This window comes from Mustela erminea, chromosome 4 (genome assembly GCF_009829155.1).
Source record: "Mustela erminea isolate mMusErm1 chromosome 4, mMusErm1.Pri, whole genome shotgun sequence".
In the NCBI taxonomy this organism is placed as follows: Eukaryota; Metazoa; Chordata; class Mammalia; order Carnivora; family Mustelidae; genus Mustela; species Mustela erminea.
In genome coordinates, this window is record NC_045617.1 from 136,829,429 (window position 1) to 136,854,447 (window position 25,019).

The 25,019-nt window shown below is 43.5% G+C and overlaps 1 protein-coding gene across 7 annotated transcripts in view; it reads left to right on the forward strand.

Moving 5' to 3' along the window:
* The window catches only part of PHACTR1 (phosphatase and actin regulator 1), a 553,820-nt gene that overhangs the window by 244,800 nt on the left and 284,001 nt on the right, over nucleotides 1-25,019 (forward strand). The window contains exon 1 of one of the 7 annotated variants that reach the window (XM_032341125.1): nucleotides 3,751-3,990. The exons of 5 other annotated variants lie outside the window; for them this stretch is intronic. The gene's annotated coding sequence lies outside the window, so the exon portion shown is untranslated. Of the gene's footprint in view, nucleotides 1-3,750; nucleotides 3,991-4,217; nucleotides 4,473-25,019 lie in introns of those variants that run through there. One more of the 7 variants, XM_032341124.1, reaches the window with a different exon arrangement.

Consider the following 25,019-nt stretch of genomic DNA (forward strand, 5'->3'; position numbering starts at 1 on the left):
ATACTCCTCTAGCGTGTCACATAATTACAACAGAATGTGATAAATGTTGTACACATCTACGTATAAAAGTAGAGTGATAACACAGTGGAGAGGGTGGTTAATTTGGACTACAAGATTAAGAAAACCTACAGTAAATGCTAGAGCTAGGCTCAAAGGATTTGGTTGTTTGGTAAGGGATAGGCCTTTTAAGATAGGACATTCCTGGCAGAGGAACAGACTAAACAAAGGCAAGTTGTCCTGGAAATCATGGCACAGTCGAGAGTATAGATCAGGCTACAATCAAAGAAAACATAGCCAGGAGATGGGCCAGAAAGTTCCCTAAAGGTCAGTTTATGATTACATAAGGTATCACGGCAGAGAGTATGGGCTTTATCTGGAAGGCAACAGGCTGCTATTACAAGTTTTAAGCTGGGTGGATCAATCGGTTAAGCCCCTGCCTTTGTCTGGGGTCATGATCCCAAGGTCCTGGGATTGAGGCCTGTATCCGCCTCCCTGCTCAGCCGGGAGCCTGCTTCTCCCTCTGCCTGCTGCTCCCCCTGCTTGTGTTCTCTTGCTCCCCCTCTCTCTCCGACAAATAAATAAATGAAATCTTTTTTTTTTTTTTAAGGGTTTAAGCCGACAAGCTACATGATTAAATGTTTGCTTTCACCGTGTACTCACACTGAAGGCAGGATGGAAATAACCTGAATGGGGAGAGAGTGGAGGCAGGGAGCCCAGGCAGAGGCTCTCGGGATCTGCTGGGAGATAGCACAGGTCCTAAAATTGGGGAAGAGGTGACAGGTAGACTCTACGGACTTAGTGGTCTACTGGAGGGGCTCCAAGGAGCAGAGGAAGGTGTAGGAAGTTCAGTTAAACATGATTCTGAGGTCCCTAACTTGGGGTTTGGGACAACTCAAGGAAATTTTTATAAACCTGTGATTTAGTTTTTAATCTTCTCTATTTTCCCGCGACATGAAAGGAGCTGAGTCTTTAATGCCATTTCATTTTTTTTCTTTTTTTTTTTTTACATTTAAAAAAAAATTTTTTTTAATGGGGCACCTGGGTGGCTCAGTCGGTTAAGCGTCTGCCTTTGGCTCAGGATGGGATCTCAGGGTCCTGGGATCAAGCCCCGCATTGGGCTCCCTGTTCAGTGAAGAGTTTGCTTCTCTCTTTCCCTCTCCCATGTGCTCTCTTTCTATCTCAAATAAATAAATAAAATCTTTAATCTTGGGGCGCCTGGGTGGCTCAGTGGGTTAAGCTGCTGCCTTTGGCTCGAGTCATGATCTCAGGGTCCTGGGATCAAGTCCCGCATCGGGCTCTCTGCTCAGCAGGGAGCCTGCTTCCCTCTCTCTCTCTCTGCTTGCCTCTCCGTCTACTTGTGATTTCTCTCTGTCAAATAAATAAATAAAATCTTTAAAAATTAATTAATTAATTAATTTAAAAAAAATCTTTAATCTTAAAGAGCAGGGTGCCAGCCTTGGGATTGGATTCCAGGACCACAAGATCATGACCTGAGGTGAAAGCAGATGCTTAACCAACTGAGCCACCCAGGCATTCCAATACCATTTCAATTCCAAGCTTATTTGCTATTTTCTTACTCTGCCAAAGAGAATACCACTTGATTTATGCCATAAGGCCAGAACCATATGAATGCAATTTATTTTTCTAAAAGTTTCAAGTTCCAAGCCCCATATGACCAAATATAGTCTGAGGTGGGAACATCCAATGTGGCCAGGTGTGGCCATATGTGGCCACTGAGCACCTGAAACAGGGCTGCTCCTAAGTGAGATGGGTTGTAGGTATATAATGCATATAATTATATCAGGTTTCAGAGACTTAGTATGAAGAAAAGAATACAAAATAATTTGCAAATAATTTCATGGTCATTACCTGTTGAAATAATATTTTGGATATATTGGATTAAATAAAATATATTGCCAAAATTAATTCCACTTTTTTTTAATCCAACAACTAGGAAATTTTAAATTACGTATGTGGCTCACATATTTCTACTGAACGGTGCTGGTCTAGGAAATTCAATTTTTGTGGCATCAATATTTAATGATTGTGTATGGACCAAGGGTTTATTTTATATTATTGCTTTTCTTCCCATTCGTGGAGAGGGTCTCACCACCTGATAGTTTCTATTATCTTACTATGTATCCTTATTTTCATTAAGACAGAAGCAGTTACCATAGCAACTGTGGCAACATACTGTATTTACTACACCTAGAAAGGGTGAAATAAACAGACATCAATCTGTCATTCAGGTTTACACATTTATATATTTTTTTCATGTGTCTGGGTCTTTGCAGAACTGAGCGCTGAGAGAAGGAAATCTGACTTGTAATTCCTGCCTGTGGCACTGGCTTCTTTGGGTCTGTATAAGGACATTAATGATGCCGTTCCCACTTCAGAGGGCTATGTGGATAGACACTTAACAACGGACATTGAAAGTTATTCTTAGGGCCTAGTATCTGTATAACGTCCACACAGTTTAATATAGTAATGGTATCTAATATTACCTCCAGAGCTGGGGCGGGCAGGGAGAAGAGAGGTCAGACTAGGATAAACCAAAAAAGGGTGATCAGTGTTAATATTTGTTCCCATAGACTTTAGCAGTCCTTTCTAGGTACAAGGCTCCCTGGCTGGGAAAAGACTGGGAGTCGAGGGACACCACCACCCCCTCCCTCGGAAACAGGTCATCCTGTCTTTGACATGGGCAGAGCAAACAGGTTGGAGTTTTTTATGTTGATCATTCTGTCTCATGATGCTTTAGGTGTTAGGCTCATTTATGCCATCTGAGTTTCTCAAAGAGCCTCTCATTCATGGGCCAATTCAATATGTTTTAGCATATTTGCCCCTCGATAAATATCTCAGAGATGACACAGATGCTGAGAAAGGGAAATTGGGATAGACTGAGATGATTCTTATCACCTTCACCCAGGACAGTGCTGGCTTCAAGATATCCAGAGATTTGCCTTAAGGATTTCAATCTGGTAGAAAGTAGAGGCTGGTGAATTGGCTTTTCAGAGGTGTTTGCCTAGCAAGCTTGTGGCTTTCAGGTGGATGTTATGCTTCTTCCAGGCGGCTGGGGGAAGGTTTATGAGGATCACGGTCAGGTGTAGGAAGGGGGTTGGCTAAAGACCCCCTCAACCCAGTTTACCCCTTTGGCATTTCAGGGAACTTAGATGTGCGGCGAAAGTAGTAAACACTCCAGATTTTAGAGCTCGTTTGCACAGGTGTTCGAAATCTATGCACTCTGTCATTTGAAAACTCATTCAGTCATACATCACATCTGTACCACCCTAAAAGAAGATCAAGGAAAGTGCTACAGTTACATCTTGAGATGTTGCATGTTCAGAAATCTCTGCTAACTCAGCATTGGCATTTAGCAGGTCCTCTACCCAAGAATCAAACCAAAGGAATATCAAAATGCACTGTGAAGCTGTAGCACGCCTCTCCCCTGACTGAAGTTTCAAAAAAGGTTACTTGTCAGTGGTGTTTGCAGCTTCTCCCTCTCTGCCTTCCCCCTTCAGTGCAGGGGGAGGGGGAGGGGAGTGGGGGGTCGGGAGGGGAGTGTGGTTTCCTGATCAGAACTCAAAAGGCACAGTTTGAATTATATAATGGAGCGGCTGTGAGTCAGGTGACAGGCTCACTGAGTAACTCCCTGCAGAAGGAGACACACTGCATGTTAAAAAGCTCAACAAATACTTTAAAAAATAAAAAACAAAAAGCCCAGGCTGTGAGTTCCAGACTTCCAAGCTGCAGTTTTCTCTGAATTTCCTCCAAGCTGAAACAGCTGGGGTGGGGGTGGGGGAGGTTGGCTGGGTCTGGAGACTCGCTCACAAGGCCAAGTGCAGGTTGGGGGTCCGGCTGAATCACCAGGTTACTTTCTGTTTCATTTCAAAATGTTCCCTGCTTCTGGAATTGGTTGCCTCCAATGTCAAGGAAAACGCATGACTCCTAGGAGACTCCAGCCAGGCTTTTAAGAACTGGGGCTCTGTGAAGGTAAGAGGCATCCTCGTCCTGCCTACCCAGGGCTGCTGCCCCTCGTGGTCTGCGAGCACCAGGAGGACTCTGCCAACTTGTTCTGGGATCTGAACGAGGCCAGAGAAACCATCTGTGGAGGGGTTTTTAAGGTTAGCAAAGGGGTAAGGTGGATCCTTCCCGCCCAGATGGGAGGCCAGCCCGTCCACGGTGAGTGGAAGCGGTCCCCAGCTCCTGTGGGCTCCCTGCCCTCCCCCGTTCTGTCCTACGGAGGAGTTGGTCAGCAGTCAGGGACTTGGCACTGGCTGGCCCGGGGCCGGGAAGAAAGGCGAAGGGGCTGCCTGGCACCGAAGGGCTGATTGGGTGTGTGCAGCATGTGTATTTCAGAGCCTGACCCTTGAGAGTGGGGCTCAGTCTAAGACCGCACTGCTATTAGAAAGCCAGAAAACAAACCCAGAGGGGAGGATACTTGTGGGAGCACAGAGCCTTGGGAAATCTGTAAGGTAGGCATTTGCGTTTTAAATAAGTTTATTGCTTTCCGTGCATTTGTTATTTGGATTTTGTATCGGTTTTATGTTTGATTGGGTTTAAGGAATTTTTGCCTTTTGGAGCTGCCAGTCTGAATTGATCCGGTTTTTCAGTCTCTGGACCCGGTTCTTGGGATGTCTTGGAGCCCACTGGTGTATAGGAGGTGGATGTCTGGAAGTCAGAGGACATGGTGGGAAACTGGCGAGCAAGCGATGTTTTTCACTTGCAAATCTCACTGCAGTGGAGGCTTGCCCTGGGCTCGGGCTGAGGAACCTCAGGAAGTTTCTGACTTAAAGAGACAGGGAAGGGAAAATCGGGTCAGCAGTTGTTATTTGCGGGGGAGGTGGGCGCAGGGAAAAGTTGTGGCTGTTGAAAGAGAAAGCCAATCGGGGAAACAGAAGGATAAATACAGATTTTGTGAGATCCCACGGCGGGCTGTGGCATTTTGAGGTTTGAGGTGTGACAATAAAAATCAATATGGCAACTGATAACAGCTCACTGGGCACGAATAAGAAAACTACAACGGATTCTTTTTTCTCCCTGACTCCTAGAAACCTCGGGAAATAGGCAAGGCGTTAGTTTCCGAGTCCCTTTCTAATTGCTATTCTTTTTTGGCCACACTGAGGTGCTCTAAACAAAATATAGTGATGCTAGAACCAAAGGGAAAACGTGCTGTGAAAGAGGTCTAAGAAGGGATATTCAAGTTTCCCGCTGCCCCTCACCCCTTCCCCACCTTACTCCCAGTTTTTGGCAAATTGTGCGAGCAATGAGCCCGAATAGAAACAATTCCTTTGAGTGGTACAGGGATCACTGTGAAAGGATGTGTGGATTTCACAGTAAATATGAACCTGACTCAGGGGTTCTTAAATCCTGGAGACCACAGACCCCCTTTAGAAACAGAAAAGATATTGTTGATCACGAACTTTCTAGAGACCTCTCTCTCCTGTGGCCCTCTCACTGCCATCTCTTCTGGTGTTCAACAGACACAACCGAACGATGACAACAGAGCCAAAAGGCATAACATCGTGAGGTTTCTAATTAAAGCCCACGCTTGGAATATAGAGAGCACAGTATTATAAATATTCATAATAGAAGAGGACAGCTCACGGATCCCCCCTCCGCAGGTCACGCCAGTCCCCCGAGAAAGCACAGCTTCCATAATGAATGTCAGCCCAGTAAGTTCCTTTTATCCAGATATCCAGCCATTGAGGTGGATGGAAAACCTGCATTTCTGCACTTCAATAAGATAATGAGGACTGAGATTGATAAGGACGACCTCCAGTCACCGTAAGATCTGTCAGGGCCTTTCAGACCACCGAAAACAATGGGATGCTCCGTCTCGTTTTACCTTCGAGTGCATTGCCTTACACTCCCAACTCACTAAAGTTTCGCGACCTGCGTAAATTGTGGTGCCCACATTTTCTACCCCCAAGAAACGGGACTCGTGGCTTCACAAAGGATTTTTATGTTACTTTCAGGATGAGGCACAGTCTGGGAAATGCAGTTGGGATACAAGGTACCACGTTTGGAGGTCCATTTCTGGGACGGTTCAATAGTTCCTGGGACAGCTGGTCAGAAGATGGGAGATAGGAAGGCTTTTGTGAAAATCCAGTCCTTGGGGAAATGTGGATACTTTGTTCCAAAGCTTAACTCTTTTGTGTTCAGGCTGACTTGGGTTTGCATTCCTGTTTTCCCACCTATTTAATCAGTGACGTTGGGTAAGCTTCTTGACCTTTCTCAGCCTGGTTTTTCATCTGTAAAATTGAATCGTAATGGTACTTACCTTGTCGGTTGTCTGGGAAGTAAATAAAATTATGTATTAGTAGAACAGCTCATAATACAATTCTGGCATAAATAGCATCTAATAAACAGTAGCTGCTATTATTATTATGATTTGTGCTATTTAATGACCACAAAATAGTTGAAAATGGGGCCATTTTTTTTTTCCTTTTACTATCCCAGAGAGTAAGGAGCAATGTTATGCGACTTTAGAACAGCATCCGGGATCCTCAGAATGTTCTGGAATGAAGTTGTTAGCATGTATATAACTCTGGGTGACGAGGCATCATTGCCGCATGCTTCCCACAGAAGAATATTGCACTGGTGTAAGCCACGTGGGACATCAGTGGCTGCATGGGGGGCAGGAATACCGGTCTCCAGACTCGCTGTTCCCTTCTGGCTAGTCACACTGCTCTTGGTCTCACTGGGGACCAGGCCGGTATGGTGGCAACAAAGGCAAAGAAACCCTTGTCTCTAGAGAGCCTCAAATACCTTCCGGTCCTTGGCGTTTCGTGTGGCAGACTTGGTTTTCCCCACTTCAGCATGCTAGTAGTTGTGGCGCTGCTTGGTTTTTTCCTAAATTGCTGGGCTCAGACACCCTACAGGTGGTCTGCCCATGGGATCAGCTCATGCAGATGGGTGACTGTCCCAGTGGGGACAGCAGGAAATCTACTACCCTTGTGTAGCCCCTTATGGGCTCACCTCTGTATTACTCTCGCAGTCTCCTAACATAGGGATTTAATGCCTCCCATCACACAAACTTCTGAGCATACGCTATAAAGTCCAAAACCAGCCATATAATTAATCTAAAGAAGAAAGATGTCAAAAGGCCTTGAGTTTTGCAATCCATGGGTATTCTGCATCCTGTAGAATTCAGCACCCATAGCTATAGGAGCGTGCTAAGAGAGGGATTTCATAAAAGGTGATCCAGGAAGAGCCTGGGCTTTTCAAGAAAATGAACTGAATAAAAATTTCCCCCTCCCAACACACACACACACAAGGGCACAGTGAAGAATGGTATAGAGTGTCTTCTTTTAAGAAATGCACCACAACAGGGGTGCCTGGGTGGCTCAGTTGGTTGAGCGATTGTTTCCTTGGGCTCAGGTCATGATCCCAGAGTCCTGGGATGGAGCCCCACATCGGGCTCCCTGCTCAGTGAGCAGCCTGCTTCTCCCTCTCCCTCTGCTGCTCTGCCTGCTTGTGCTCTCTCTCTCTCTCTGTCAAATAAATAAATAAAATCTTAAAAAGAAAAGAAATGCTCCACAACAAAAGCCTAAAATGAAGAGAAACAGAAGCAAAAATCCAGTAGAATTACATATACGTCACAAGATTCAAAAATAAAGAAGCAAATTTTGAAATGTAAAAACGCTCCAAAGTTGGAAATATGATAATGCGAAAGAAAAAGATAAAGGAGCAGAATGTGGGAGAAACCACAGAGAGCCCTGTAGCTCTCTGAGTCAGCCCTGTAGCAGGAGTCAGTCACTCCTCACTGATAAAATGGGAACAGTAGTCCCTACCCTCCTCCAAGGGTTACTGAGAGACACAAATGAGAGACTGTGTCAGAATTGGGGAGATTGACCAGAACCTTAGAATATTCCTTCAACACTGTTGAAACCTTGAACTTTAGTTGGGTCTGTCAGTAGGTGTTTTTTGTTTTTTGTTTTTTGTTTTTTGTTTTTTAAGATTTCATTTATTATTTAATAGAGAGAGACACAGAGAAAGAAGGAACACAAGCAGGGGGAGTGAGAGAGGGAGAAGCAGGCTTCCCGCAGAGCAGGGAACCCGATGTGGGCCTCGATCCCAGGACCTTGGGATCATGACCTGAGCCGAAGGCAGACACTTAATGACTGAGCCACCCAGTGCCCCTGTCAGTAGGTTTTAATAACTATTTAGGATTAAAGAAAATTGACCAAAAAAGGGAAGATTATGTGTATTACTAAAAAACGGGATTTTCAGGGTACCTGGGTAGCTCAATCAGTTAAGCATCCGATTCCTGTTTTCAGCTCAGTCATGGTTGTTGTGAGATCGAGCCCCACGTCGGGTGGGCTGTGAATTAGGTGTGCAGTCTGCTTAAGATTCTCTCTCCCCCTCTGCCCCTTTCCTGCATGCATGTGCTCTCTCAGAGTCTCCCTAAAATAATAAATAAATCTTAAAAAAAAAAAATCACAGGATTTTCTTCTTAGTAATACAGAAAAAAATCACTTTGGATAATCTATAGCTAATGAATATCCAATAACTACTATATATTAGTTTGCTAGAGCAGTCATAACACAATACCTCAGACTAAGTGGCCTAAACAGCAGAAACTTATTTTCTGATTGCTTTGGAGGCTAGAAGTCCAAGGTCATGGTGTTGGCAGAGTTGGTTTCTCCTGAGCCCTCTCTCCTTGGCTTGATGATGGCCGTCTTCTCTCTGTGTCCTCACATGTGAGTGTGTTCAACCTCTGTGTACACACACCTCTGGGGTCTCTTCCTCATCTGATAAGGACACCAGTCCAGTGAGATTTGGGCTCCACACATATGACCTCATTTACCTTTGTCCACCTCCCCATAGGCTCTATCTCCAAATATAGTCCCATTCTGAGGTACTGAGGAGGTTAGGGCTTCACCATATGGATTGGAGGGGGGGGACACAATTCAGCCCATAACATCTGCCAATTAAGAAAGCTCATTAAAAGGTATGTTCTTGTTTTAGAAATTTATCAGGTCCCCAAAGGAAAATGCTATCTCCATAAAGGAACAATGAAGTCTCCAGATTGCCATGGAGAGACATCACGGAAAGTGGTCTGGTAGACCCATTTCTGACTTCCTCCCAGGTGTTCTGTCAAAGAACTAGCAGACTGGTCCCTGTCACAGTTGTGTCTCCGTGGTGACAGCTGTTCTTGGAGGATGGCTTTCACATGGTTTGGAATCAGATGCTCCTCTGAGGTCCAAAGGATTGTGGTATTTCACTGGCTCATTTCCCACTTCCTTTGAATATTCTGTCTCTCCAAGGAAGTCGAGGATTGATCCTTCCATCCAGGGTCCTGCCATGTTCAGTGCGATCACCCACACTTTTCCCCATTTCTACAGTCGGTTCACAGCAGTGTGAACAGTGATGTTCAGGGACATGGTTGCCAGAAATACACACACTTGCACACGTATATGCATGCACACATGCACATTTATTCATTCCTGAAACAGAATTTGTGAGTAGAGAGGAAGGTGTGTTGTGAAAATTTGCACATCGTTTTCTTTCTGAATATCAGGCCTTTGATTTTAGAGAAATTGATATGGGGTCCAGCTCATGGCTGAGGTGTCCCCACAAATATGAGAGGCACCAGGGAACGGATGCCTCTTCTCCCTTCACAGGCATGAAAAGGCTGGAAAGGGAAAGTGGGTGATTCACAAGTGTTTGTACATGAGTGAACATGCTCCCTGCCTTCCTGTGGCCTCTTACTGCTCACAGCCACACCGTTAGGGGACCGTCTGCACACTGAGGTAGGGCACATTCCAATCAGATCCAAACAGGAGACATGAGGAGATCGTGCAAGCAAGGCTTACCTTGATTTTCTTTTTAAAACAACTGGTGGAGGGGCGCCTGGGTGGCTCAGTGGGTTAAAGCCTCTGCCATTCGGCTGGGGTCATGATCCCAGGATCCTGGGATCACGTTCCGCATCCGGCTCTCAGCTCCGGGGTGGGGGGGGGGGAGTCTTCTTCCCCCCCTCTCTCTCTCTGCCTGCCTCTCTGCCTACTTGTGATCTCTCTCTCTCTCTCTCTCTCTCTGTCAAATAAATAAATAAATAAATAATCTAAAAAAAAAAACAACTGGTGGTGGCAAAAAATTCTATTAGAAGGAACAAAGAAGCACATATTTAGTAACTTGTAAAACACTCTGTCATGTCCTTTTGCATTAAAAACAAGGTATACCTCAGTGGGACGTGGGTGGCTGAGCCAATTAGGTGTCTGCCTTCGGTTCAGGTCATGATCCCAGTGTTCTGGGATCGAGCCCTGTGTCTGGCTCTCTGCTCAGTGGGGAGCCTCCTTCTCCCTCTCCCTCTGCCTGCTGCTCTGCCTGCTTGTGCTCTCCCTTTGTGTCACATAAATAAATAAAATCTTTTTAAAAAAGAAGGTATGCCTCCATGCCCAAGGGGAAAGAATTGGTTCCCCGAGCATCATGATCATACTTTCTGAGCCAGCTCCCCATGCTGTCTGAGCACAAAAAACACACTCCATTCTTGGTGCACAATTCTCCCCTCTACCAGGATCCATTTCAAAGGCAGGGGAAGGAATGTGTTATGCGCCAAATTAGTTTGCCCAACCTTCAAGCTGTTCGAATGCAATGTTCTCTCCAAGTGTCAGGTGCTCTTGTCTGGGTTATTAGAAAGAGGCTGTTGAAACTATGATGCAATTTAGAATATGTCCGAGCCTGAATTACTTAGCACTGACTTGAAGGTTTGTGACTTGCCTGAAAAAGGACCTGGAGCCTGAAAAGGTTTAAGAAGGCCCAGTCAGGAACACGCCATTAGACTTCAAGAAAAACGAATACCAGTTCCCTTTAGCTTTCAGATAAATTAGGAATATAAATTAGGAACTCTTATTTAAGCTGGTTTGAACAAACTTAACATGTACAACTTCCATAAACATGAACAAACATGTACAACTTCCTAAATAAAAATGTGGGGTTTTTTTAATATAAAGCAAGAAAAAAATATTACTACCTTGGTCTTTTGTTGTTGTCGTTGTTGTTGTTATTATTGTTGTATTTAATCAGTAAGCACTTACTGTCTACTGAACTAAGAACAAAGTGTTGTGCAAACAGTTTTGCAGGGGAAGAAAAGATGAATCAGATCTGCCTTATCTAGAGAAAACAACATGTACATAAAAGTTTTGTGAAGATACAGAAAATGACAGCTTCATGAGAACAAAAAGAAATTGAAGTTGAACAACAGGAGATATTAATTCCAGCCAGAGAGGGCTTCAGGAATGTTTTTAGCAAAGGTCTTGAGGGATGACTAGGTCTGTTTCAGCACGGAGTGGGAGGAGCAGGTGAAAAGAAACCAGATGTACATATATTGGAAAGAATTTGAATATCAAGCAGAGAAGGATATGATGGGAGCTTAAAAGTATGCATAGGATGGGGTGAATGGAGAGAGAAGATGAGTGTGAAAATCAGTTACAATGTTATTGCAAGAGGCAGAACCAAGCAATGGTCAATAATTCAATAATAATGATAATAAAACTAACAACAACTAGCTCTCACTTGCTGAGTGCCTAGTAATTATAGAACATTTCCCTTAGACGATAGCTTTCACCCACCCAGCAGACCTGGGAATTAGTTACAAATAGACTCAATCTTCATTATTCATGGGTTCTACATTTGCACTTTTGCTTATCCACAGAAATTTATTTGTAGCCCCAAGATCAATACTCATGATACTTTCACAGTCATTCATGAGCATGTTCAGAACAGCAAAAGATTTCCAACTGAAATCAAAGAGGGCCGTGCTCTGCCATCTTGTTTTGGCTCTCAGACTGTCAACATGTGTTGTTTTCACGGTCAATTTAGTCTAACATTTTTCCACTTTTTTTTTTCTTTTTGTTGGTGACTTTGCTATTTAAAATGGTCCCCAAGTGTAGTGCTGAAGTGTTCTCTTGTGCTCTTAAGCACAAGAAGGCTGTGGCGTGCTTATGGAGAAAATACGTTAGGTAAGTTTTGTTCGGGAATGAGTTAGAGGGCTGTTGGTCAACTTCAAGGTTAATGAATCAATAATATATACTAAATAAGATGTCTTTAAACAGACACACACTTAAGATGAAGTACAAATTGATCAGTTGGTGGAAACATTGTGAAACCTTAGCCTCTATTTCCCTGAGGAGCAATGGTTCCATGTTCACTGGTTCAGTGTTCACAATGACTTTATTGAAGAGGGCTACTTGGATGCTGAGAATCCTATAGCACTCTCCTTTCCACAGAGGAGTAAGCTAAGGCTAGAAGAGATGAGGACCTTGCCCGAAGCCAAACAGTGGGCATAAACGCAGGGTACCAGAATGGCATGTTAACAGGTAATGACATATATTTGTAATGACATAACAAGGGTCTGGATCAAGGAATAGCGATAAAAATAAAGAAAGGAGAAGAGGAGGTAAATTGCAAGTGGCTTAGGAAGTATCATCAACAGCCACTGATAGCACACGGAAGGCAAAGAGGAGTAGGGGTCTAGAAGGACTCTGAAGTCAGAAGGAAGTGGTGGACTGTTGGCCGGAGGGTTGCAGGAAGGGTAAGCAGCAGGTTCAGCAGTGCTTAAGGACTGGGCTTTGAAGACAGAAATGCCAGTCGTTATCTTCTGAGTTCTCATATATCCCAGGTGCTACTGAGAGGCTCTACCCGAGCAATCTCATTGCATCCTTACAACAGCCCTGAGACAGTGACTCTGATGCCCATTTTACAGATGAGGAGAGTGAGGCTCAAAGAGATTAAAGTAACTGGATTATGGGCACCTTGCTTATACACAAAACAAGAAACTCAAACCCCGGCAGAGTGACCCTGCAGGTTGTAATAACAGAGGGAAATTTGGGGGTTTGAGATCTTGGAAGAAGAGGGGCATTAATGTAAGTGATACCCTGTCCTGTTCTCGAGTTTGTTTTTAATTGTATTTTTTCCAGTGTTTTCTCTTTTCACCACATGTTTTTGTGTTTTTGTTCAAATTCTTCTGTCCCACAGGAATGTTGTTTTCTCTCCTAGCATTTAGGTTTCTTCTCTTTTCTTCCTTTTTTCTTTCTTGATGGTACAAAAGGATAACTAAAATTATTTAATAGCTGGGATGCCTGGGTGGCTCAGTTGGTTAAGCGTCTGACTCTTGATTTGGGCTCAGGTCATGATCTCAGGGTTGTGAGATAGGAGTCCCACACCGGGGTCTATGCGGGACATGGAACCTGCTCTTAATTCTCTCTCTGTGGGACTCTTGGGTGGCTCAGTCGGTTACATGTCTGCCTTTGGCTTGGGTCATGATCCTGGGGTCCTGGGATCGAGCCCCAAGTTGGGAATCCTTGCTCAGCAGGAAGCCTGCTTCTCCCCCTGCTTGTGTGCTCTCTCTCTCTCTTTCTGACAAATAAATACTTAAAATCTTAAAAAAAGAAAAAGAAAAGATTCTTTCTCCTCCCCCTCCTCAAGTGTGTGCTCACTCACTAGCTCTCTCTCAAAAAAAAATTATTTAACAGTTGCAAGATTTGAACATGTTACATTGTGTTTGTTTGTCATGTTTCATAAAAACATTTGAAGATTTCAAGGTTTCCAAGAATGTAATACATGTTACTTAGCAACAGTTATTCCCCTAATCACTTCTGCATTTCACATTAATAGGTGTATGGTTTATTGGCAAATGTGTTCATTAAGAGAGGAAAACATGATTATGCTATGTGTGTGTTAAATGTGTATAACCTGACATAAAAGACGCAGTCCCTGTTTTGCATTTCATCTCAGATATCAATTATCTTTGAGCTTTTTTAAAGCTATGAAGTCTCTAGGTTTCCCAAATCCATATCCCTGAGATTTATTTGTCTATGTCCTGGAGATACTGAGAAATTAAATATTCCCCCAACACTTAGGTATTAAGCGTTATTTCCACAGGACTCCCAGTAGTACTGTGCCTGGGGAAGGAATAGTTTTCAAATACAGAGGGAATCTCAGCTAAAAAGTGCCAGAGCTGTTTATTATATTCAGAAACATACCAGCGATATATAGTAGGGGAAAAAAAATTCCCATCAGAATCTTGGGCTCCCTGCTTCTTTCTGTAAAACCCCTCCAAGATGTCCAGAAGGTGAGCGTTCTTTCTGGCCACACAAAAGGGGCTCTCCAGAGCAGTGGCATTTCATCAAAACACCTCTGCCCACGGAGTTGAAATGCCGGTGGTTGTGAGAGCAGTTAGCTTGCATCTCGGCAGGCAAGCAGAAAAGAGTTCACCTACAAGGGACTGTCTATTCTTTGAAATAACCCAAGTATGAAACCGTTCCCTTATAAATTAAAAAGAAACCTCTTGAACTATCCTGAAGTCAAAAGAGAGAGTTGGCAATGCGTCTGCTAACACTCCTGGGTCCTCATTCAGCTCTAAGTAACTGTTAGGTGAATCAAGTCTGCATTTGTATAGAGGTCTGGTAAAGCAGGGACAAAGGCTAAGGCAAACCCTGAGGAATCTTTGTCCTCTTCTTAAACTGCTGCAGCATGAAAGGGAACTGGGAAAAGTGAAGCCATGTTGGTTTGATTCAACAAACACCTGAAAGCATCTTTCAAATATTCTGGATGGAATCAAGTCCAATGTGTGTTTTGCCAAGCCCAAGCGAAATTCACTCCATGTGTTTCTGATTTATTTATAGTTTAATCATCAAAATACTGCTTTGCAAGGACTAGTTATGTCCAAGAAACCTTTTATGAGCTGTTTTAAAACATTGTCTTGAAAACAGGAAGCACTGTTTTGCCAAAAGCTAACAGATGTATGGGCAGAGGTTCTAGATTTGGTTGTGGAGACAGAGACCTGGAAACAGATCTCCAAATCTGGCAGAGCCAACCTTAGGATGCCTTTGGGGGAATCTGGGCTGTGTGTCTGTCTCCACTCACTGGAATTACAGAAAGCCTTCAGGGAAAATAACCCAAGGGGCAGGTGACCACTGACTTCCATGAATTCCACTCAAACTCGTTCCCATTCTCGCACTTTCGCATCCTTTCCCTACGTTCGGTTCGCTAAGTGATAAGTCAAGAGATAACTTCTCTGCTGAAATCTTGCTAGTATTCTAACCCTTAAAAACCTAAGGTAGAATTTCATCATTGAGCTTAGAAAACAGTAGCTTCAAAGGAGCCAATGACTTCAGGAATAGGAAAAATAAATTTTTTTTCTTTTTCTTTTCTTTCTTTTTAATTAAATGAACTAAAATTGTCAAAAGTCAAGCCTCTTAAACTTGCTTTTACATAAAATAATGTTTATGTCATTTTCTTTCTCATTGCTCTTTATTGGGGGGTTTTAGAGTAAGTTCCCCCATCCGCTTCACCTGGGAAATTGTTAGAAAAGAAAATTCTCTGCGCCCACTTTACATCTGTGTCCATGTACATCAGAATCATGAAGCCCCCATCCCTAGATTTTCTGATTCTGTAGGCCTGGCGGTGACCTGAGAGCCTGTATGTCTAACAAGTCCTCCACATGGTCTGCTGGTCCCAGGACCACACGTGGAAAACCACTGTTCTAGACCCTTCCCAGTTCTTACCCCTGGCCTGCAGTTGAGTGGCAGGGAGTGGGTGCAAAAGCACAGATAGAAGTGAAGCACCATTCCAGATACATCTACTAATGGTCACCTGGGGATATGTTTTAATGATTTCGCAAGGATGCAGTCTCGAAATTCCTGTGGACCATTATTCATGACCAAAGAAATGAAGTAGTTTACATAATTCTTGGAAGCATTGTGTAAATCTGGCCTCCACAGAGATTTAGTTGCCAACCCAACGTATATAAATCCCTTATCATCTTTAGAGACCTTCATGAATTAGACTGTAGGCTTTAAAATTACATAAAAGTAACTAAATTCATCTGGTGAAAAGGAAATGACAGGTGTCATTGAAATGATAAAGGACTTTTATTGCATGGATCCTACATGAGGAGTATTGGGTATGTAATAAGAAGCCGTCCTTGATGAGAATTATGTAATAAACACTAACGGGCTGTACTGATCCTCAGGCAAACCATGAAACTAGAGCTCATCGAGAGCATTTCATCAGAGAGTTCTGTGGGCGCGCTGCTTTTTGATGATCTGACAATACAAATAAAGAACTTATAGAACCTTCTATTTTTTAAAAAAGTGGTTTGTAAACTTTCCAATGTATTAGAATCACCTGGGATTCACCTGGTGAATCAGATTCACCTGGGAATCTTGCCAGTAGGCAGATTTTGGTTCAGTGGGTATGGATGGAGCTGGGCCCCTGGTACTTCATTTCTCATGGTCTGCCCGGGGACGCTCCTGCTGCTGGACCATGAACCACACTCGGAGAAGTGAGGTTCTAGAATGGTGGCTCATGGCCCTGGGAAACCTTGAATAGATTCTAAATCAAATATTCTGGGTGGATCGTGGACATTGGTATTTTTAAAGCACCCCAGGCATTTCTAATGTTCATCCAATATGGGGGAGCTCTGGCCTGGGAGAGTAGTGGTTGCAAGTCCTAGGCTGCCTCTCTCCAAATCAGATGTGTTGCCTAAGTTCCCAGTGAGTATTCCATTGCAATGAACTCACACTTGACTTCTCCAGTAAGTGTCTTAAGGGCCTATTTCTAGGTTGCTGATAAAGGAAGGAGCCAAATGCTTTGGATTCCAGAATTGTTGGCTACTAAGTCAACATTCGGCTATGAAAACTTAGCGACACACCACATATTCTCCGCCTTGTCACCGAACTTCTCCCTGTTTACTCCTTCATGTGAGTTGCAGATATAACTGTGGGTACAACCAACATTGACACTCAGATAAAAAATGCTTGATATGCTCAAGAACTTAGACACATAGTTGAGAACTCAGAATCCTGCGTGCATACACATACACAAATCGAGAGAAAAAAATTGTCTGAAAAATGTTAAGAGTAGATGTGACAATCCACTTGTCTCTGGTATAAAATAAATACAATATTACTTCTGTGGAACATCTGATTCTGCTTATAACTGCGCCCTAGTGGACCTTGTTAGATGACTTACTCGCAGAAGCACCCCAAAGTAGCTGCTTATGCTGTCTGCAATTGGCATAATTAAATATCGTACACCTAAATATTGGAATATTTAATTCTAAATACCAGCCTGATGTAATTATCTCAGTTTTAGACCACCTGAAGAGGAACTCTCTTTCTCACAATAATTAGCCAACAGTGGTGGTTACTTCTTCAATTTGCTCCTAATTGCTGATAATAAAACTATGGCAAGATAGAAAAGAACATATTTCTATTTATTCTGGCAGAGGAATGCAGACCCCGTTTGTCTAATAACTGTAGCCAGTATTTAAATATTAAATCCCAAAGAAAGAGACTTAAATGCACAGCATATTTTGGAAGTTAAATTTAATCCATCAAAAAGCCATTCTTATCCCACGCACCCTGCTTCTTTTTGCTAGTAGTATTACAACAGGCTGTAAAGAATTGGGAGTTTTGGATGCCATGTGAATGTTTCCCATTTTATGCCATGGGTCGTTCATAGGCATGAATCTAAACTGACCAAAACCAGCCTCACTGTGGCAATGGTCTTCTCAACCGTATCTCGGGGAATCGCAACTGTAGAGCGGTGATCGGTAGAATGATCACAACAGACATGGCGGAACAGTCACGAAGAGTGACTTCTTGTTCTTCAGGGCAGTACACTATTGGGCACCCCCAGTACACTTGGAGTTAATTTAATCCTTGGGCATACGAGGGTGAGCAACCCAAGCAGCCAGTGCTGGAGGAAATGCGTTAGGAACTCTTTTGCTGGTTTCATCTCTGATTTCGTCTTCACCCAGCCCTGGAACACCTGAAATGCTTCTGTTGGCCTTTTTACCCATCTACCTTTACCTGCATTCTTGTCAATACTTAGCCTTCAGGCTTTCCTACTGTCTTGGGCATGGCCACCCTATGGCTTATAACATCCCCCACTACTCCAGGGAGAAACTTACTGCCCAGCCTGATCCCCTGAGAAGCCAGTCCCACTCTGACAACCTCAGTCAGGCCCATTCAGCTACAATTACAGCAGACCACCCAGGAGCCTGGGGCAAGCAAAAGGTCATGGCTTTGGCACTCAGATTACTGAAGACACCTGTGTGGCGTGAAGGGGCCAGAAAGGGGGTACGAAACACCCTGCATGCCCTGGGGGGGGCTGATGGCCCCCCTTGGACTTCAGGTCCATCTATATTCATCTCTGGAGTCACTGGGCCTCTCACCCCTCAGACTAGAGTTTTGGAGGTGGGGGTCGACGGGGAGGAGTGAAGAGGGGAGATTTTAAACTTGAACATTCTTGAAAAGTCGTGATTTGAAAATGTACCATTTGAATTTCAGTTCCCTTTAATACTGAAAGTTCTGATCAACAAAACCCACTTTCCTGCAGAGGCTCTTCCAGGTAAACCCAGCTTCTCATTTTTGAGAAAGAAAAGAAGCTGATGTGGAATTTTGAAGAGATGGCCAGTAAGCTCGTGGGTGTCTGTTTGCTTATATAGTGAAATTTTCTTGTTGAAGCAAGGGAGGACCACATTTGGAATTCATCTGCGGGAACACTGTCTAACATCCCGCCCTTGGAAATCACTGGGATAGGCTCTATAATTCTAATAGTTGATGGTTGTTTTCAGCTTTTGGTGATTGATCAGATGCCTTAAGATAAATGATTATTCAATAAGGAAAGGGCCACAGCAAAAGAAAAGAAAATTGCTATAAAAATTAAAAACAACACAAATAATAATGGAGGATGGGCAGTCACAGAACCAGGCGGAAACAATACCAAGAATGAGGGCAAGAAGAGTGGTAAGAACTGCATTAAGTAAGAATTAGAAGGTCATCCTCAGAGCCTAAAGGTTAGATCCATTGAGGAATTCAGGCAAGCACCAAAAGGTAGCCCAAGTAGATGGAAATTCGAAAAGCCCAATAGATTATCCAGACAGAAATGGATGCCAAAACTGGTACAGAATGCCAGCAAGAAGACAAATGTAAGGACCCTAGGCCAGTTCTTCTGATAGTTCTTATTTGAACAAACTGGGAGAAAACCAGTTTCAAAATATTGATTTCAGGATTTGTCACAGATCTATTAAAATCTCCAGAGGTGGGACGTAGGAATGGGAACATCACTTAAATATCCACGAGGTGATTTACATGCACACTGAGAGCTGAGAATCAACCAGTAGCCTTCTCTGGTGCTTTCTGTTGGGACGAGACTTAGTTCCAGGGATGGACATTCTATGGCTGCACTGTGCAGCATGGTGCCCAGCAGCCACATGTGGCTAAGCGAGACTTGAAATGTGCCTATTCCAAATTGCAATGTGTTAAATATACACTGAATTTTGAAGACTTAGCAGAAAGAGAAAGAACAGAGAACATCTCATTTATAATTTTTATATTGTTTACATGTACTAATACCTTTGATATTATATGTGTAATACACACACACACACACACACACACACACACCTTGGGTTAGAGAATATATTTTTTGAAAATTAATTTCACCTGTTTCTTTGTACTTTTTAAATACAACTACTAGAATACTTTAAATTACACTTGTGGGTCACATTATATTTCTGTGCTATCCTTGGACCTGTGGCTAAAAAAGCAAAGTTATACTCTATGTAGTCCAAGAAGCAGTGAGAAGATCATAGAAATGAAGGACTTTTTTAAAAATTAGGGTTTACTTATTTGGTTGTGTTAGATACTGTTGGTTTAAAATTAATTGTACTTTTTATGTTTGTTGTTGTTTGTAGTTCAGTAGATACCTTCTGCACAAAGGTTCAAACCTTACTCAGTAGAGATTTAGGAATGAAAGAGCCCCCCTGACCTACCCCAGGTGGAAATATTCCCCAGATTAAGTAGGACACTGCTATGCAAGTCATTCAGCCCTCTTTTGTCCAGAAATTAGTGGAGGAAAAGTAAATGCTATATAATGCTATGTATTTCTTGATCTATAACACATTTGCATACACCCCTCCCACCAGATATCCACTAGTAATACGCAGGTGACAGATGACTTCAGATAATTTCTGATGTATTGGCCTTAGTTTAGCTTCCCTGAATGTAGCAAACAAGAAGTGTGAACTCGTTCAAATTGGAGACGTTTTTTAATCCATCCCATTGATAAATATCTATAGCACTAAGTACCATGCGTGATCCTAAGGATACAGTGATGGGTAAGATAGGTTACAGGTCCTCCTTTCTCCAGGTTTGCGGGGAAGGCAGAGAAGCAGGTAGCTGTTACGTAGCATGATGAGCTCTGGAATCAGGAGCTGAGAAATTGTGGAGCGAGGGCACCTGGGTGGCTCAGTGCATTAAGCCTCTGTCTTTGCCTCAGGTCGTGATCCCAGGGTCCTGGGATCGAGCCCCACACTGGGCTCTTCGCTCAGTGGGGAGCCTGCTTCTCTGCTCCGCGCCACCCCACCCTCCCCGCCTGCCTCTCTGCCTACTTGTGATCTCTCTGTCAAATAAATAAATTAATTAAAAAAAAAATTACGGCATGGAGGCACCTGAGACTTCCGGAAAAGCGCAGTGTCTCCTTTGAACCCTGAAGGATGTATGGATGTTGTTCATTCAGGCAGAGGGGCATGTGTATTGGTAGTGTTGGAGGCAGGGAGGTATAAACTGTGAAAACTCAGAGAACTGAAAATAATTCTGTGCTGCTGTCATAGCAGGGAGACAGGTAAGGTGTGAGCCTGGAGGAGTAAAAATGAGCCAGCAAAACAGCTTGGTTATATCGTATGGTTATAGCAAGTGGCCAGAAAAGGGAGATCTGTAGAGGCAGAACATTGATTCATGGTTGCATAGGGGCTAGGGTGAGAATTAGGAGTCACGGCACCGGTCTCCTTTTTCAGATGTTGGAAATGTTCAAAAGTTCGACTGCAGCGAGGGTTGTCCAACTCGGCAAATATGCTGAAGTTCATTGACCTGTCCACTGAAGATGGGTGAATGTGACAGCGTGTAAATTATGTCTCAATAGAGCCGTCGGAATAAAAAAGGCATCTTCTAACCCCTGCTGAGGAGGGAGGTTTTGATGCTCTCCCCATTGAGGCAAGAATGTATGCGTGATCCAGATTCCTGCACATGCATTTTAGAAAGCAGGGAACATACCCACCCCACAACCCCTGCTGTGTAAGGCTCAGGTGAGGGGGAAGAGAACCGACCTCGACTGAGCGTCTACGGTATGACAAAAACACTGCGTAGACACATTATGTGTGTCATTCATTTAAATCCCACCACAGCCTACTGATACTATCTGGATGGCTTATTGCTGTCGCGATAGAGCTGCAGTTCTATTGGATCTGAAATACGGACAAGCCCTGCTTGACCTATGAGACATGTACGGCTCAGGGAGAAGTCACCTGCCCAGAAGCACCCAGACAGCAAGTGGCAGAGGTGGGATTGGAGCTCAGGAGATGTCTGATTGATCTAAGCCTTCCTCTTTCTGCTCAGCCTGCCTTTCTTAGCTTGGGCGAATGAGCGTGCACGGCCTGGAGCTAAACGGCTGGGTAGATTGCCCCGCAGAAGTACTCACGCACACCCCTTGTGTTAATTTCCCATGGAAGTACTCAAACATACCCCTTAATTTCCCGTGGCTGCTGGAACAAGTCACCACACACTGAGTGGCTTAAAGCAATGCAAGTATTTTCTTTCTGGGGCTCAGAAGGCTCCTTCTAGAGGCTCTGAGGGAGAATCTATTTTCTTGCCTCTCAAAACCACCTACACCCCTTGGCTTGCGGTTCTTTCTTTGCAATGGAATTACTCCAATCTCTGCTTTAGCCATCACGTCTCCTTCTCCTTGGACCTGACCCTCTTTTCTCTTTCTTAAAAGGACCCTTGTCCTTTACATGGGGCCCATGGGGATAATCCAGGATAATCTCTTTATCTCAAGAGCCTTAATTTCCTCACATCTACAGAGTTCCTTGGGCTCTGTACCATGACATCTTCATAGGTGGGGGGACTGGAATGTGGACATCTTTGTGGGGGGCCATTGTTCAGACTACCAACCCCTGACTGGAAAGGAGAAACCCACTTTTGAAAGGAATCTCAGCATAAATGTAGTCCTCTGTGTTTTGACCTTGAACATAAACTCAGAAGTTTCTCTTTCTTTATAACCCAAATCAAGACTAGAATCAAATATTATTTGTCTCCCATTTTAAAATGTCCTCCTCTTGAAATGTTAGAGGAATAAAATAAGTTAAAAACTTGATGTGCCATGAAAAATATCATTTTCCTTTGATGGTATTATTATTAGTTGATAAATCGCAGGCTGGCTTTCATATGCCAAGTCCTCAGATCTCACACCAGAAGAATGCAGAAGTTAGGACAAATGAGAACCAACACACATGTAAAATAATATTTATTTTGCTCAAAAGCTGTTTTGAGGCATCCTTTCTCTTCTACAGCATCACTTAAGGCGACTCCACGCTACATAAAACACTGTTTAAATAGGCGGGTGTCGTCTTTTTTAAAGGTTCTGTAGTGTCTGTTTTGCTCTAGGTTTACCTCCTAGAGCAACAGCTATAAATTGCCAAAGTCCAGCCCTAAACTACAACAGAAGATGAAAAACAACCCAAAGGCCATGAGGCGCCTTGAATCTGCTGACTGAAAGCATAATATGGAGAAAGAGACTTTGTTATTTAAGGATTCAGGGCTCAGAGGGGTTCTTCTTCTGAAGGTGGAGACCTTATCCTACATACAGGGTATCTATATAGATATATGCATTTTAAAATACACATTCAAAATATTAAATGGTAAGAGTTTGGGAGTTGGAGAGGATAGAATGTTCCCTTAGCTCTTATGTAGAATTCTCCTGTATATTCTTGTCTCTTTGACCAATGACAATAATACCTTTCCCCAGTAACTCCTGTCACCTTCACAGAATAGATCACCCTCTTCATTTTTTGTTGTCTTACACTCAGCCTACCAGTGTGGACTTTCTTTAATCTTTAGTTTGAGCCCCATGTCTGACTTCTGCTAAAAGTAGTGTTTTCATTAAAAAAAAAAAAAAAATGCCCTAAGTGGCTAACCAGATTCAGTCTCACAGTGTAGAATGCTGGGGACTCGGGGACCCTGCTTTCTGCCATGAACTGCTGATGTGACCTGGGAGTCAGTCTGTCTGGATCTCCTGTGTTTCCACGTGAAGTTCAAGTCGGCCAGGATTGTGTCGTAAGACTGCGAGGTGCCTTTCAAGCTCCAATATCTTATAAGCTCAGAACATTTAGGGGCTATGGGAACTGTGCGTTGGATCTTAGTTTGGGGCTTCCGAGAAGCTGACCTAGGAATAGATACAATTTTGTGTGTAAGTAGCTTATTTGGAAGGCACACTCAGGAAATACTGGCAGAGGTTTGGGGAGATAAGACAGGAAAAGAGCAGGAAGGCCATCAAGAGAGCATTATCAAGCCAGTCACCACTGTGTGCAGCGAGCCTCCACGTTATAGGTGTTTATTTATTCACACGCTCCTTCTCCGTCATGGGTTGATTGCTGCTTTGGGGTGGGGGGCGGGGCGGGGCGGGTGTCGCCTCTCCAGTATTTATCACTCCTTTACTCCTACAATCAGGAAAAAAAAAAAAAAAAGCCCTCTGTATAGAGTTGCAGGTGTTCCCTGTAAGCCTTCTAATTATGAAAGTGAGTGTCAATGGGATACGGGCGGGGTGCTGACTGCATCTGTTAACGTGAGTGTGAGAGGGGCACGGAAGGACGGGAAATGAATGGCCAATGAGGAAACGAGAGAGCGGTGGTCTGATATTTTGGTTTCTTTTCAACTTGCCACAAAGGTTCCAGAGATGACAAGGCATTGGTCTAAGGTGTTTAACAGCATGTACATGCTACCTTCACAGTCGGTGTAGACAAGAAAATAAATTCTTAGCTCAGTGTCGAAGAAGAGTTTACAAAAACGACCAGAGTGAAATCCTGACCTGTATGTTAGTAAATTATGGATGGTCTATGTGACTTACACAGAAATGCTCTAAAAACACCATTCTGCAAAAATCCATAATGCAATATTCTCTCATGACCTGTTCTTCAGGAAAATGACATTAAAATGTCATTATGCTATAACATTTTAACTAATGCAGAGTTCACGTTTAGTTGCTTGGTATGGAAGGTTCGGTTTGGCTAGGAGCCTTCCCTTTCGTGCTTGGGTCTTTTTTTTTTTTTTTTTTCACGCATAGCCAGTGCGATGTGTAAAATGGGCCAGTTGTTTCCATGATCATCAACTGCTCCTTGAAAGGCTTCGGTATTCAGGGATGATGGTCTTAGAAATAAGTGGGGTGGGAGGAATGGGATAATTAAGTTCATTTCCCCCTCCTGAACTTCACTCCTGAGGACCCAACTTGCCAAGATCTATGAAATATACAAGAGGCTTTAGCAGTCAGTTCACTAGGGAAGGAGGAGACAGAGGGGGAAGGAGACGCTGGCCAAGGAGCTCTACATGTCAGTCATTTTGTACTTCAAGACAGGAGAGCAGGATCGTGGACTTTTCCATTTCCTCTGAGAGGTGGCATGCTAACAGCATGTTGAAGAATTTAATAAAGCCAAGTATAGGTGTAACTCCTTTAGGAAACCATCAAACTGGCGTAAAAAGGGAGCTCCTTGGGTGAATAGGAAATAAGATTTGACTTACATGCAACTTAGAATCTTAGAATAAGAACAAGACTTTCCAGAGCATCTAAGTTGACCCTGTTATTGGACTTTAGAGAGAAAATAAGACCTTGAAAGTTTCAGACATTTGTCCACCAGGGCCAGAGAGCTTAAGGATTCAAGAGTCTGGTGCTCTTTCTACCCCATCACATGGCTATATAGCCCCTCCCCCTTTCCTCCCCCCTCTCTCCCTCTCCTTCCCTCCCCCTCCCTGCTCTGTCCCTTCCTTCTTCTTTCCCCGCCCCCCCCTCTTTCTCAAAACAAGAAGTTCATTTAAACAAGAAAACATCTGATTTGAAAGGACCACTCTCAAGGATTCATTTCTTTTACCTCATGCCTACATATAATAGCTTCCCACACAGCCTCCGCAAAAGTTGTGAAGTTGCTTTTGGCTTTACAATGAGACAAGCAAAACACTGAA